Genomic DNA, 12,848 nt, shown 5'->3' with positions numbered 1-12,848 from the left:
AGGCGGGACCTAAAAATTTAAAAAATAAATAGCCGCCCCTTGCTTGCGCTCCAAAATGTTTGCATGCCCCCAGGCATAAAGTACGATTTCAAGGTTACCTCTACTTCATTTCCGTCAAAACATTCGTTTCACCGAGAGAGGCCTACCTCTTTCAGGTTACCCAAGGATTGTCTCGTTAATTGTTTAAACCAAACACTTCCTCGGCAATGTCTACCGAAATAGACAAAGGTGAGCGACGAAGCCCACCAACTCACATAACTTTGACAAAAGAATCTTATTCTAGAATAACCCTCTTCCTAGACGGACGGGGTACAGACTAGTCATATTCTCCTGCGGAAACCTACTCTATACCCAAAGTTTTCCTGCCGAAACAGACCAGGACGCATGCCCCCTGGGTTCCAGTCATATCCTCCCGGATTACTCGCGCTCATCAGGAGGACGGACTGTGGGTTGAGACACTTCTTGCGTGAAGAGACCATTTAGGGGTGGTATATGACTATTTGCGATGCGTGATCCAGGAAATGAAAGTTGGTCCACGAGCTTGAACACTCTTCCTTCATGCGGAAAACACATTACTCTAAAGAGTGAGGAGACGACGGCTCCCATGCAATATATATAGTCTCGTCCAAGGAGTAGGTTATAATCCAAGGGTCCTTGAACGACCATCACGTTCATTTGAACGGTCTTCCCTTTCAATGTTATGGGCACATTGGGGAGGATCCCTAAAGGTCGACTGGTTCCTTTATCAAAGCCTGATAGATTTCTCATTTCAAGCAAAAGCGCTGGCGAACCAAGCGCTTTCCAAGCAATAGAGGAAAGGATACTCACAGATGCCCCCTCATCAATGATAGTGCCAACCATTACCATTCTGTATATTTGAACGATAATTCTGAATGGTATGCTTGCTGGCAACCGGGGTCTGCCTAGTTGGTTCCAGTCGAACGAGACAACTAGGTTGCTTGGTGGTGGGACCGAATAGACGGCCGGATATGACTCTGACGAATTTCCTTCCTGCGATAAAGGAATGGGCAAATTTCCCCCTTGTTCGTTGGAGTCTGTGTTGATGAAGAGAATTTGGACGGTGTCGTCTTTATTCTCCTCTGTGATGGTATCATTCGAAGATAGAGCCTCTGAAGGAAAAACCGGGTCAACTGCCATCTCAACCTTTTGACTTTCGTCAGGTATGGATCCAGATGGTTCATCTTCAATGATAGGTGCTTCGGCTGACCACCTGGGCGGGCCAGCCGGGTTCTCAACTAGTGAAGGACTTGGCAGGAGTTTTTGATATCCAAGAGGAAGTTGCATTCGTAAAATCGGACGATCTTCCAAAACTCTTTTAGCCTCGTCTAAGAAGGGACAACGGTGGATGGCATGATTGCCTTCACACAGTTTGCAGGGAAATCTAGCTTTCCCTCTCTGTCCTGGGACTTCACTTTCACTAGTCGACGGTGAGCTGTCAACATGGCTATCAGAGGTCGACGCTACCGAATTGTGCAAACGGGGAGACCAGTCCCTTAGTATCCGAGGGATGCAGGGACAATCTCTGTGGAAGTGGTCTCCCTTGCATATGACACATGGCGATTTAGGCCTGGTCAGTGCTATGTGTGGATTTTTGTCAGACGACACTTGTTTGCCCCCAGTCGCTTTTGGCTCCTTCTTCTTCTTCTCTTTCTTCTTCTTAGGAACTTGGTTTTTTGTTTTACCAGTTCCGTCAAGCGAAGAGGAAGGAGGAGAGGGAGAATTAGATGAAGTAGAAGGCTGGTGGGTAACTCTGGTCTGGTCTGACTGTTGATTCGACTGTTCAGGAATAGTGGTGTTCTGAACGACATTGGTTGAAAAGAGCCAGACCGGCAGGCCAATTGTCAGTCCTAGAAGCGACAATGTGGCCATATGGGGCACACCAACATCTCCCCAAGAGGAGAAGGGACTAGGATTTCCACCAAGGGGAATTCCTTGGTTGGTGTGCTCCATATTTTCAACCTAAAGATCAACGCAGGAATAAGGGTGATTGTTTCGTTTAAAATAAATTTTAACGACGCTTTAGACACAACTTGCTTTTTCACTTTTAAAGAGTCGAGAAAAAGCTAAAGATGACTCTAGTCTCCTTCGATGTTTTAACGAGCCCGAAGTGACAAATGCTCGGATGGACTTTTTTCGTTATAGAGTCTGAAAAAGGCTAAAAGGAACTGCTGTGGAGTTCTAGGCAGAGGGTGTGCCAAACTTTTCACAAAACCGCAGAATACGTTTTAGGGTACGGGCGGTCGATCTTCCTGAATGCTGTGTTCAGTGCATTGCGATCAGTAGGGCGGCCGACACGACTTCCTAAGGATAAAGGTTTTATGCCTATAGGGGTCTCCCAATATATACGCGACGGTACGTGGGAGCACAATCCGTACTGGCACTATCGTCCCTCAGGAGGAATCACCCACCATCCACGAGATCGACAGTCACCAGGCTTTACGACGCCGGAACACGTCTCTAGCCTAGACCTCTATGTTGTGCGTTATGTTGCAAAGCGTTGTTAAGTTCATTCAATTTATTTTAGGTTGATCTTTTTAAAGTTTGCCTTTCAAGGTTCACATCGAGATGTATGATACAAATTCCTAAATGCAGTCTAAAGATGATAAGCAAGCTTTTTATCTTTTCAACTTTGAAAATCCTAGCTACTAAGGGAAAAGAAAGACACCATCTTTTCTCAAAGAGCAATCAGCACACTCTAATGCACTTTTCCTAAATCAAACATGCAAACTATCAAGATGAAAATGCACAATGCAGGTGTTTGTTTTCCGCTTTCTTAGTATTGATGCCTACCAAAGAAAGCTTTTTGTACAACTTTGAATTTGCTTTTAAATGAAAAATACAAACAAGTTTATTTTTCCGAAATCAGAGAGGGTAGAAGAGACTACAACACTTAACGATTTCCGAAATGAACACTTGTTTCGACACTTAAAAGAGACAAACTCAAACCAATAAGCAAAAGCAAATGTATAATCAACTGCAAACAGCCAATGAACTCTCTTCTAAGATCACAATCAACAGATATGAATCAAGGGCTACAGGATGATTATTTCACTCATGCAAAGGAAAACTGCGAATGACGCCACAAACACATAAAAACACTCACAGTATTTTTGTACAAAAGGAGGCGGAATTTAAGCAGAGAAAAGGAGTTATCAGACTGGTACCTATGCTGGTTACAGGCTGCAAAAAATCAGAGATCAAAACAAGGCAAAACAGAGCAGAGAACCCCAGCTGCACAAGGCCAAACTGGTTCAGCGCAACCTCAACACAGAGGTTTTGACATTCAGCGCAGGTAGCCTTCACGGGACCTGCGTTGAAATGCAGAACCTCTTCACAGCTGTCGCGCTGAAGGAGAAACTCTCGTTTCCCACTGGGTTCTGGGTCACAGATTGCTATTTAATCTACTGTTTCAGGCCAAATAAAAGCAACAAGCAAGGTACAATCAAAGGGATGCTTTGAGGGAGTACTAAGATCTATCACAAAGGATCATCAAATCATTTGTGAGTCCATTGTTCAGATCATAGACAAGTCCAGTGATTGGATCAAAGCAGCAACTGTCTACTTTGCGTCTGGGAATAGCAGATGCAGTTCGATTGTTGCTGTCAAGTCTATGAAACAAACAATGATAGAAACACAAATAAAATGACTAAACAAATCTCCCCAGCGGATTCGCCAATTTTTTGTGGGGAAAAATGCCTATGCAGGATGATGCTATCCACCTAAGGTGTGACAGTGCCTTAGCAACAAACAGAGACAGCTATTCTAGTATTCTTCCTTTATGAATTTAGAATGAAGAGAGATAGATGGACTAACCGGTTCAGCGCAGGTCCAGCACTGTCAGTTTGACATTCAACGCGGGTAGCCCCTTCGGGACCTACGTTGAAATGCAGACTGCCTTCACAGTGCCTGCGCTGAAAGAGAAACTCTCGTTTCCCTTGGTTTCTGGGTCACAAAATGCTCAAAAATCAACTGTTTCAGGCCAAATCAGAAACACAAGCAAGGTATAAACAGAGGGATACTTTGATAGGGTACTAAAGACTATCACAAGGATCATCAAATCATTTGTGGATCTAGTTTAGATCATAGACAAGTCCAACAACTGGATCAAAACAACAACTTTCTACTTTGCATCCGGGAAAGATGCAGTTCAAAGTTGCTGTCAAGTCTATGAAGTAAACAAATGACGGAAACACAAATAAAATGAATAAACAAGTTCTTCCCCAGTGGAGTCGCCAATTTGTTGTGGGGAAAAATGCCTATGCAGGACGATCCTATCCACCTAAGGTGTGACAGTGCCTTAGCAACAAACAAATACAACTATTATGATTTCTTCCTTTATGAAATGTGAAAGAGGGGAGATTGGTAGACTTACCGTTGTCTTCCGGTTGTCCTTCGATCTAGATCCTCTTCTCTTTGTGTGTCCACAGCTACTTGTCTCCTCGCTTGGTCAAGAGAACAGCTACTTGAATCTCACGAGATCACAAGAGAACATCTACCTGTGACAAGAGAACAGCTACTTGCGACAAGAGAAGAACACAATGCAAAGGCAAATATACATATTCATAAATGATTCAGGATTAGAAGTAAATCAAATACACTAATGCAATCATACAAAATACACCAGCATATAGGAAAGAATCAAGATAGCTTTATTGATAAGTAACAGGGTTCAGGAAGAGATACAACCCATAGGGCTCCAATCCAGCATCTCCTTCCCAGCAGAATGGAATCCCTTCTTCAGCTCCCTTCAAAGCATTAAGCACCCAAAGTTTCCAGCCACAAACCAACAACAATTCTTTGCAAATACAAAATTCCAGCCTCCCTGATCCCATGTAGAAGAGATCTATATATAGGGATATTGGAGAGAGGATGAGTCAGCTTGAGACTGACATGAAACTGACTAGTGTCCTCTCCCTCTCATAGTTCTTGAGTCCACTTGGAGGTTCTTGCTTCCACTTGGAGATTTGGAACCTCTTACTCATCACCAGTCAAATTCCCTAATCCAAGTGTCATTTTGGAAGCTTCCCGGGCATTGACACCTTGAGAAATGACTCTGCCACTTGTCCAAACTCGCTCAGCGCAGGTAGCCTTTGTTGCAGTTAACATTCAACGCAGGTAGACAGTGGAGCAGTTGACATTCAGCACAGATGCTCAGTGGAGCAGTTGACATGATCCGGAATTGGCTTGTTTTTGAGTGTTTTCGGGTGGAGAACTTCAGTGAATTGCTGTGGTTAGTTGGCCTTGTTCCTCTAGGGGTAGGAACAACATGTTTAGGGACTTTGGATCCCTTAGATTATGGACATTTCATGCTCAATGTTGTAAGGCACAAAAATGTCTATAACATAGCATATAGAAAAAATCAAGATAGCTTTATTGATGAATAACAAGGTTCAGGAAGAGATACAACCCAGAGGGCTCCAATCCAGCATCTCCTTCCCAGCAAATGGAATTCCTATCTTCACCCCCTTCAAAGCATTAAGCACCCAATGATTCAAATCTCAAACCAACGTCAATTCTTTTCAATAACAAAATTCCAGCCTCTAGATCTCATGGAGGAGAGATCCATATATAGATGTTTGGAGAGAGGATGAGTCAGCTTGAGATCTGACTAGTGTCCTCTCCCTCTGTCAGTTCTTGATTCCACTTGGAGGTTCTTGCTTCCACTTGGAGATTTGGAACCTCTTACTCATCACCAGTCGAATTCCCTGAGGCAAGTGTCATTTTGGAAGCTTCCTGGGTTCTGACACCTTGAGAAATGAACTTGCCACATGTCCACTCTCTCTCAGCGCAGGTAGCCAGTGTTGCCTTTGACATTCAGCACAGGTAGCCAGTGTTGGCTTTGTCATTCAGCGCAAACAGCTAGTGTAGCCACTGAAATGATCCTGAATTGATTTGTTTTTGAGCAGTTTCTGGTGGAGAACTTCTGTGAATTGCTGTGGTTTGTTAGCCTTGTTCCTCTAGGGGTAGGAACAACATGTTTAGGGACTTTGGATCCCTTAGATTATGGACACTTCATGCTCAATGTTGTAAGGCACAAAAATGTCTATAACATGATTTCTTTGCATACACGAAGTATTCTTAACCTTGATGTTGTGTAACATTATGTGGATATGTGATATATTAAAGAAAATGTATTTGACAGGTATACCAATTGGTTTCCATTTATGGCTAGATTCGACAAGGAATTGGAGTCCCTTGTGTTATCCTCCTGTTGCAACAGGGTATCATTTTTCATGATTGACATTTTTACATGCCAAATATGTCATACTTTGCAGGCTGCAGTGTTCCATCTTTCACGAGGTGCCATGAAGTATGCTTAGTCCAAATGCACTGCTGTATTCCAATTTTTGATGAGTAGTTCCAGTTTTTGAGGAGTTTTCATTTAAGGGAGGTCCAAACAATTTAATCTTGGTCTCCCTAGGTTTCAATTTCCTGTTTTAGAATATAGAGAATGATATCTGTCCAAACAGTTTAATCTTGGCAGATTTGTAGATAGGTAGAGAATCAAAGGGACCCAACTGTTTAATCTGGGCCCTGGCAGAAATAAGTGTAGATTTAGATAGGAAAAATTCAAAAGAAAAATTGTAAATCTGGGTTTGCAACTCTAAGTGCACCCAATTCAAAAGAAGAAAAAATGTTAGGAGAGTAGGCTGGGTAGGTAGCTGTGTGGTTGCAGAATGATAATTTATGATCAATTTGGTGTTACAAAGTGCTTTATCTTTACTGATCACAGTGCAGACAGTTTTCATGCAAGGGAGCTCAAAGGTGGACATATCTAACTCCCCCTTCTTCTAATTCCCCAAGTCACTTACTAACTTCCCAAAGAGGTCAAGATCTACTTGATTCCTCTTAGTTTCATCATCATCCATATCAGTCGCCTTGGTGAAGATCTACTTCACTCAAGGATTTTATTTCTTTTCAAACTCTTTTCCCCAAAATTAGCCTAAGGTCCCTGACCTTAGCACCTGCTTATCATCTTCACATTAACTACTAACAAGTATTATATAACTCCCTATCAGTTCTCCCCTTTTCCCTACTAAAACTTTGTATATAAAATTCCCCTATGAAAATATTCCCCCCTGGTAATATAGCCATATTCTCTCTAAGTCAGGGAAAGAACAGTCCATTTGGGGCTGCTTTTATCCCATCCGTGTCTAAGCAAGGATTAATCTAACACCTGGCCAGATTAATAACCTCTTGCCTAGCCCTAAAACCCTCAAAAACCCACTTTTTTCCCCCTTATCCTAAGTTTCGGGCATAAATACATTAACCCGCGCTCGTATTAACCCCAAAACCACTAAACCTAAGTTTCAAACCCCACCTGCGTGCGTTATTTAATTCAGAATCTTCTGCGCATATTCCCTGCCCTATACCCCCGCCGACTCACCATCCCCGCTAGCTATTGGATCATCCGCCCCGCAGATCTATGGCTGACGGGCCCTCCCATCCTCGAACCGCCCGAGCTTTAGCGTCCGGGAGATGGGCGGTATTGCCGCCGTACTCCCACCATGCGTCAGGCTCTGGGATGTGGCGGAGCCCCTCCCCCCAAAACCGCCCATGCACTAATGGCGGTGTGCCCAAAACCGCTTACCGCCCTCCCCTGTGACGTAAGCCCGCGTCACCTGCCGAGTCACCTGCCACCGTACCCTGCCACTGTACATGCCACGTCACCGTCCGTACATGATGACGTCACCCGCTGACGTAATCCTGCCACGTCATCATGCTGACATCATCGCTGACGTCACCCGCCATACGAAATCAAATATGCTGACATCATGCTGACGTCATCAGCACTTTTTGGCGCGAAGGGCAAAAAATCGCACTTCGGAGCCCCGGAATTAGTTTCTGAGGCAATTTTTGATGAGCAATTTGCGCCTAGCGCAAATCTCTTATCGCTAGATTTTTTGGGCCAGAATGGGGAATCTTCAGGGAATCTTTTCATTCTGCAGCCCCCAGGAAGCCCGAAAGGCGCCGAATGAACCATTTTTCTTCGTGAAGCACTCAGAAAGGAGCAGAAAGTAGTTTTGAAGAAAACAGAGGCCGAACAACGGCCATTAAATGATGATTTAACACACAGCATGTCAGAACAGCATCGGTTTATTGCCAAAGAGTATCAGAGGAAGATGAAAAGCCAAAGAGTATCAACCGAAGATTTTTTAGGGGCTCGAAGCACCTGAACATTGATGAACCCCCCAAGAAAGTCAAATCAAGAGGCACAAGCCCATCCTTGCCCTCAAATCATAGTTGAAGCTTTAAATGCAGACAGAGAGCAAAGATGCAGAAACCCATACACTTTTATTTCAGAAAACACTGCAGCAAGCCACCAAGGACAACATCATTTACTCAGTTTTGATACGGCGACCCTAAACGCAGCCCGAGATATTTTTGCATTTATTTCTGGATAGGATTAGGTTAAGTAATCATATTTCTTTCAGACCTAATTAGGTCAAGATGTAATAAAGGAACTCTGTAGATAGTTTTGCCCTATATATACCGCCCTCTACATTGTTACAAGGGTTGGTTGATTGAGAATTTTCACTAGAGACTTGCATTGTATACCTAAGTTTTTCTATAATCAAAGATTGCTGAAAGCTTGGAGAGCAAACTGATTGTTGTAAATGAATGCTTTTGGAGATATGAAGATGGAATTCTTGTGCTGCAGCCTGAAGCAATAAGTGCATCTTACCTCTGTTTATTGTTTACCACTATCTAAACAGCAGAAAGAAAGAATAGCTTAGAATTTGTTTAAATACACTCTATGCTCAATTTCTGCTATTTCTTTATGTTTTCCTCTGATTGAATTGGTTATGAATATGAATTCCTCCTGGCTCATGTTTACCCCGATTCACTTGTGTTGGCCAATTATCTAGGGATTCTTCACTGCCCCTAGGTAGAGCTCTGTTACCTCCATCTGTTAAGCTGATTGAGAGATTCTTAACTGCCTCTCATTACTTAGCATTCTTCCCATCATTTAAACCTAAAATATTGTTTCATGCTCAACTATCTTGCTCCATTTTACCTCTCTTGTGACCGAAGAAATGCACCAGCAGTTCTCCTCCTCAACTCCACGCCCAATGGTTTGAAACTACCAGACTATGGCTTGCCTCTCTGTCTGAAAACATCAATTTTCCCACCAAAAACAAAACAAAACCCTCTGAACTCAAGACCTAGCCTAAAATCCTTTTCAACAAAGCTAAATCTAAAAGAGAGAGCCCTCTCTGATTGCAGGTTGGCTAGAACCTGCAGTCCAAAGTTGGTCTGTGGTTACCTTGGCCATATCCTTTTCCAAAGCTTAAGGACAACCTGAGTGATAACACCTTGAGAGATGGTATTTTTATGTGTTGAGTTACAAGTAGTTTGTTGGGTACAACAAGGTAAGGTATATGGTATATTGTTATGTTTATTTATGCATTGGAAATTATGTGTTTATTATATTATGATGTAGGGCATTACATGGAAAAAGATATTTCCATGAAATCTTGAAGAAGGCTCGGGTTGGGATTTCCCTCGGAGGCATTGGGAATCCATGGGGCTAAGTCATCGTGTTTCTTAATAGTTTTGTGCTTTCGATATTTTTTGATTTTCTTGTGCCTGATTTTTAGTTTTTTTGGTGTCTAATGTATGACCATACCACTTTGTTTGTGGTGTTGTATTTTTATTGGTTTTTCATGGTTTTACTCTTGGTTTCTTTTGGTTCTTGCCTTTTGTTATAGGCCATTTTGTCGTATCTGGTCAATAGGCCTTCAAATGAGACCAATTCGCATCCTTCAACATATTTTCATCATCCCTACACAAATCCATAAGCATGACTATGTTGAATCCCTGAGTTTCTCCTCTTGACTACTAAGTTTCCATGCTTTTAAGGCCTAGCACACCCTAGCCCTTTAGGGACTAGTGTTGACACCAGGTTGATCCTCTCTGTAACTACGCTAATCACTAGTAGGTTGCTCAGTATTGGGGGTGTGATGATTCTATAAATTTGGGAAAAATAAAAAGAATATCGAATATTCTTCTTCTAGAAGCTTCCTGAGGTTGTTTCAACCATTTACCTTGGATAAGAGTTTTGAATACTATCTGATCCTACCTTGGAGTTTTCACCTCTTATCACTTGATCTCATCCTCCCATATCAAGTGGATATCAAGCCTAGATTGGTAAATGGATAAGAATTTGAACTACCTCCCTCATCTACATATTTATAGCCATCCATGGGTAAGGGGAGATATTTTGGAGATTCATTCTACCTTCATGCTATTTCTTTGAGAGTCATTATTCCATGCATTAGGGTGACATAGAGGCATACTTTGTGGCAAGAAAAGTACAATCCACCTTAGGGATCTCTTCTACAAGATCAAATCCTATTTTTGGTTGTAGCTCTCTCCATTTCTATTAATACAATTAGTAGACTTTTTTCCTATATATGATGTTATGATTTCATGTATTTCAATATTGTGTTGATCTATTGAATTAATTGATTGGATTATGATACATAGATGTCACAGATCTTTAGATTCTCTTGTTTGATTTGCATTTTCTAATTATATCAATCAGAGCTAGGATTGGAGCGTACAATCTGAGGAGGAGTGAAGCTTGTGACACATTCTTGGTATGCATTATCCCATCATTCAATTACTTTAAGAAATACATAATAACCTTTTTTCCTTTTTTTCTAGGTCAGTCCACCAGGCTTAGGGAGGACACCTCTATCCATAGTCGTAGATTCCGTATAGCACCTTTTATGTTTGAAGGGTCTTGGGAATTTGGGAAAGAGGAATTTAATATAGCTCGGGGAGAGAAGAATTAGACTCAATGGGTAAAGTAAGACATAGATGAGACTCGATGCATGAGTAAAGGGAAGATGAAGGTAATAATATGACAAGCAGTTGGATTGGTTAGGTCCATTGGGGTAAATGGATAGTGGAATAACATATATGAGAAAGGTAACATGAAAGGTAAAGTAAATGGATTTTAGGCACCAAATCCATTTACTCAATGTTGTCATGTTATGCATGTATAAAGGGGGTTCTCTTAATGTTGACCTTATGATATGGTAATTATATTATGATCATGATTACGCTGATGCCTCTATATGTCTACATGTATGTATGTATGTCATTGTCTAACAAGGTCGTCAAAGTTAATGATTTTTTTTATGTTAATGTTTATATCTATATATGTATGTATATATGTCATTGTTTGACAGGGTAATCATGGATCATGGTTGTGGAGGAATGATTTCTTATGTAGGTAAATGGCATGAAGATGTTCTTGGTTTTATGAGGAATCAAGTGGGAAGAGTAGGACTAACAAATATATGAGGCCAATATCATGTGGATATGAATTGATATTATGTGATTATACTATGTCTATGTTATGGCAGGTAATGTTGAGGGATACATCACCAGAATGAAAGCAATGTGATCTACGGCATGTTGGGGAAAGCATGGATGGTAGAAAAACACTAGAAGCAAGGTTACATAGTGGAGATAGTGCAGTCTCTAGATGTGCGGTACTACTATTATGTATATGTTGTACATATTGTACTTGTTGTACCTATGATGTTTTATACATGTGGTGTTGTGTATATATGGTGTTGTGTGCATGTTGTTTTAGCATTTTTGTGTAAGGGTGGTGTTTTGCGCATATTGGATATGTGGTGCTATGTACACATTGTGCTTTGTGTATGTGGTTTTGTGTATATATGACATTGTGTTCATGTTGTATATGTGGTGCTACATACATGTGGTGTTGTATGCATGTTTTTACATGTGGTGATGTGTACATGTTGTACATGGGGTGTTGTGTGTAGGTTGTGTTCTGTACATGTTGTGCATCTGGTGTTGTGTACATGTCATGCATGTGGTGTTGTGTACACATTGTGTAGGTGGTGTTGTGTACATGTGGTGTTATGTACACGTTGTGCAAGTGGCACTATGTACATTTGGTATTATGTACACATCATGCACGTTATGTTGTGCACAGGTGGTACTATGTTATTTTTTTATGGGGATTGTGTAGTTGATGTATTGTGACATGTGTATTCGTTGAGTTGCAATCTGTGTACATATATGTATTGCGTTGTAAGGTAAATAAGGTGTATGTGTATGTATTATGTGGTGTTGTATGTCATGTGTGGGTGTATGTGTCATGATGTATACTATATGTATGTGTATGTGATTGAAGAGGAGAGAAGGAACTAGGTTCTTGTTGGGTTTGGAAACCAATCAAGTGTGTGTATGAAAAGGACAAAGGACAAAGGTAGAAGCAAAGGATAGATTAAAGGATAAGTATCAATATTTTGTTTTGGTTTTACTAGGCATGTGATCTATGATTCTGATTTATGATGGTTATGTTTGATATATGATTTTGGTTTATGATGATTGCGTACGATTCATTATTTTGATCTATGATGGTTGTGTTTTGATATAACCTGATGTGATGTGTTTATACATGATGATTTGGTCAAGAGTTGGTTTGGCTTGTTGTGATAGGAAGTGAACATAAGTACAAGTGTACCTTATTGATGGGCCACCAATGAAGTATGATTCAAATTTATTTCAACTTGTTTTGAATCTAATGGGAATTATGTAATTGGTATAGGAAAGCATGGAAATGCCTAGACTGGGTGGTTGAAGTCGACTACAAGAACTAGCCACATCAGTGAAATAAATTGGAATAGGTAGCAATATGATGGTAAAGAACTTCAGGAGAAGGGCCATTGTTGGACACTGGTACCCAGTAGTGTCCATTTATTTCCATGAGCATGATATGATAGTATGATGGATTTGAGGGAGAGATATGCCTTGGTTTTTGGACCTTATGATGTAAG

This window comes from Pinus tabuliformis, chromosome 7 (genome assembly GCF_031772625.1).
Source record: "Pinus tabuliformis cultivar Carrire ecotype Pingquan chromosome 7, CPIR1, whole genome shotgun sequence".
NCBI classification, from domain to species: domain Eukaryota; kingdom Viridiplantae; phylum Streptophyta; class Pinopsida; order Pinales; family Pinaceae; genus Pinus; species Pinus tabuliformis.
The sequence above is the reverse complement of the archived record's forward strand: the minus strand, read 5'-3'. Positions refer to the sequence as shown.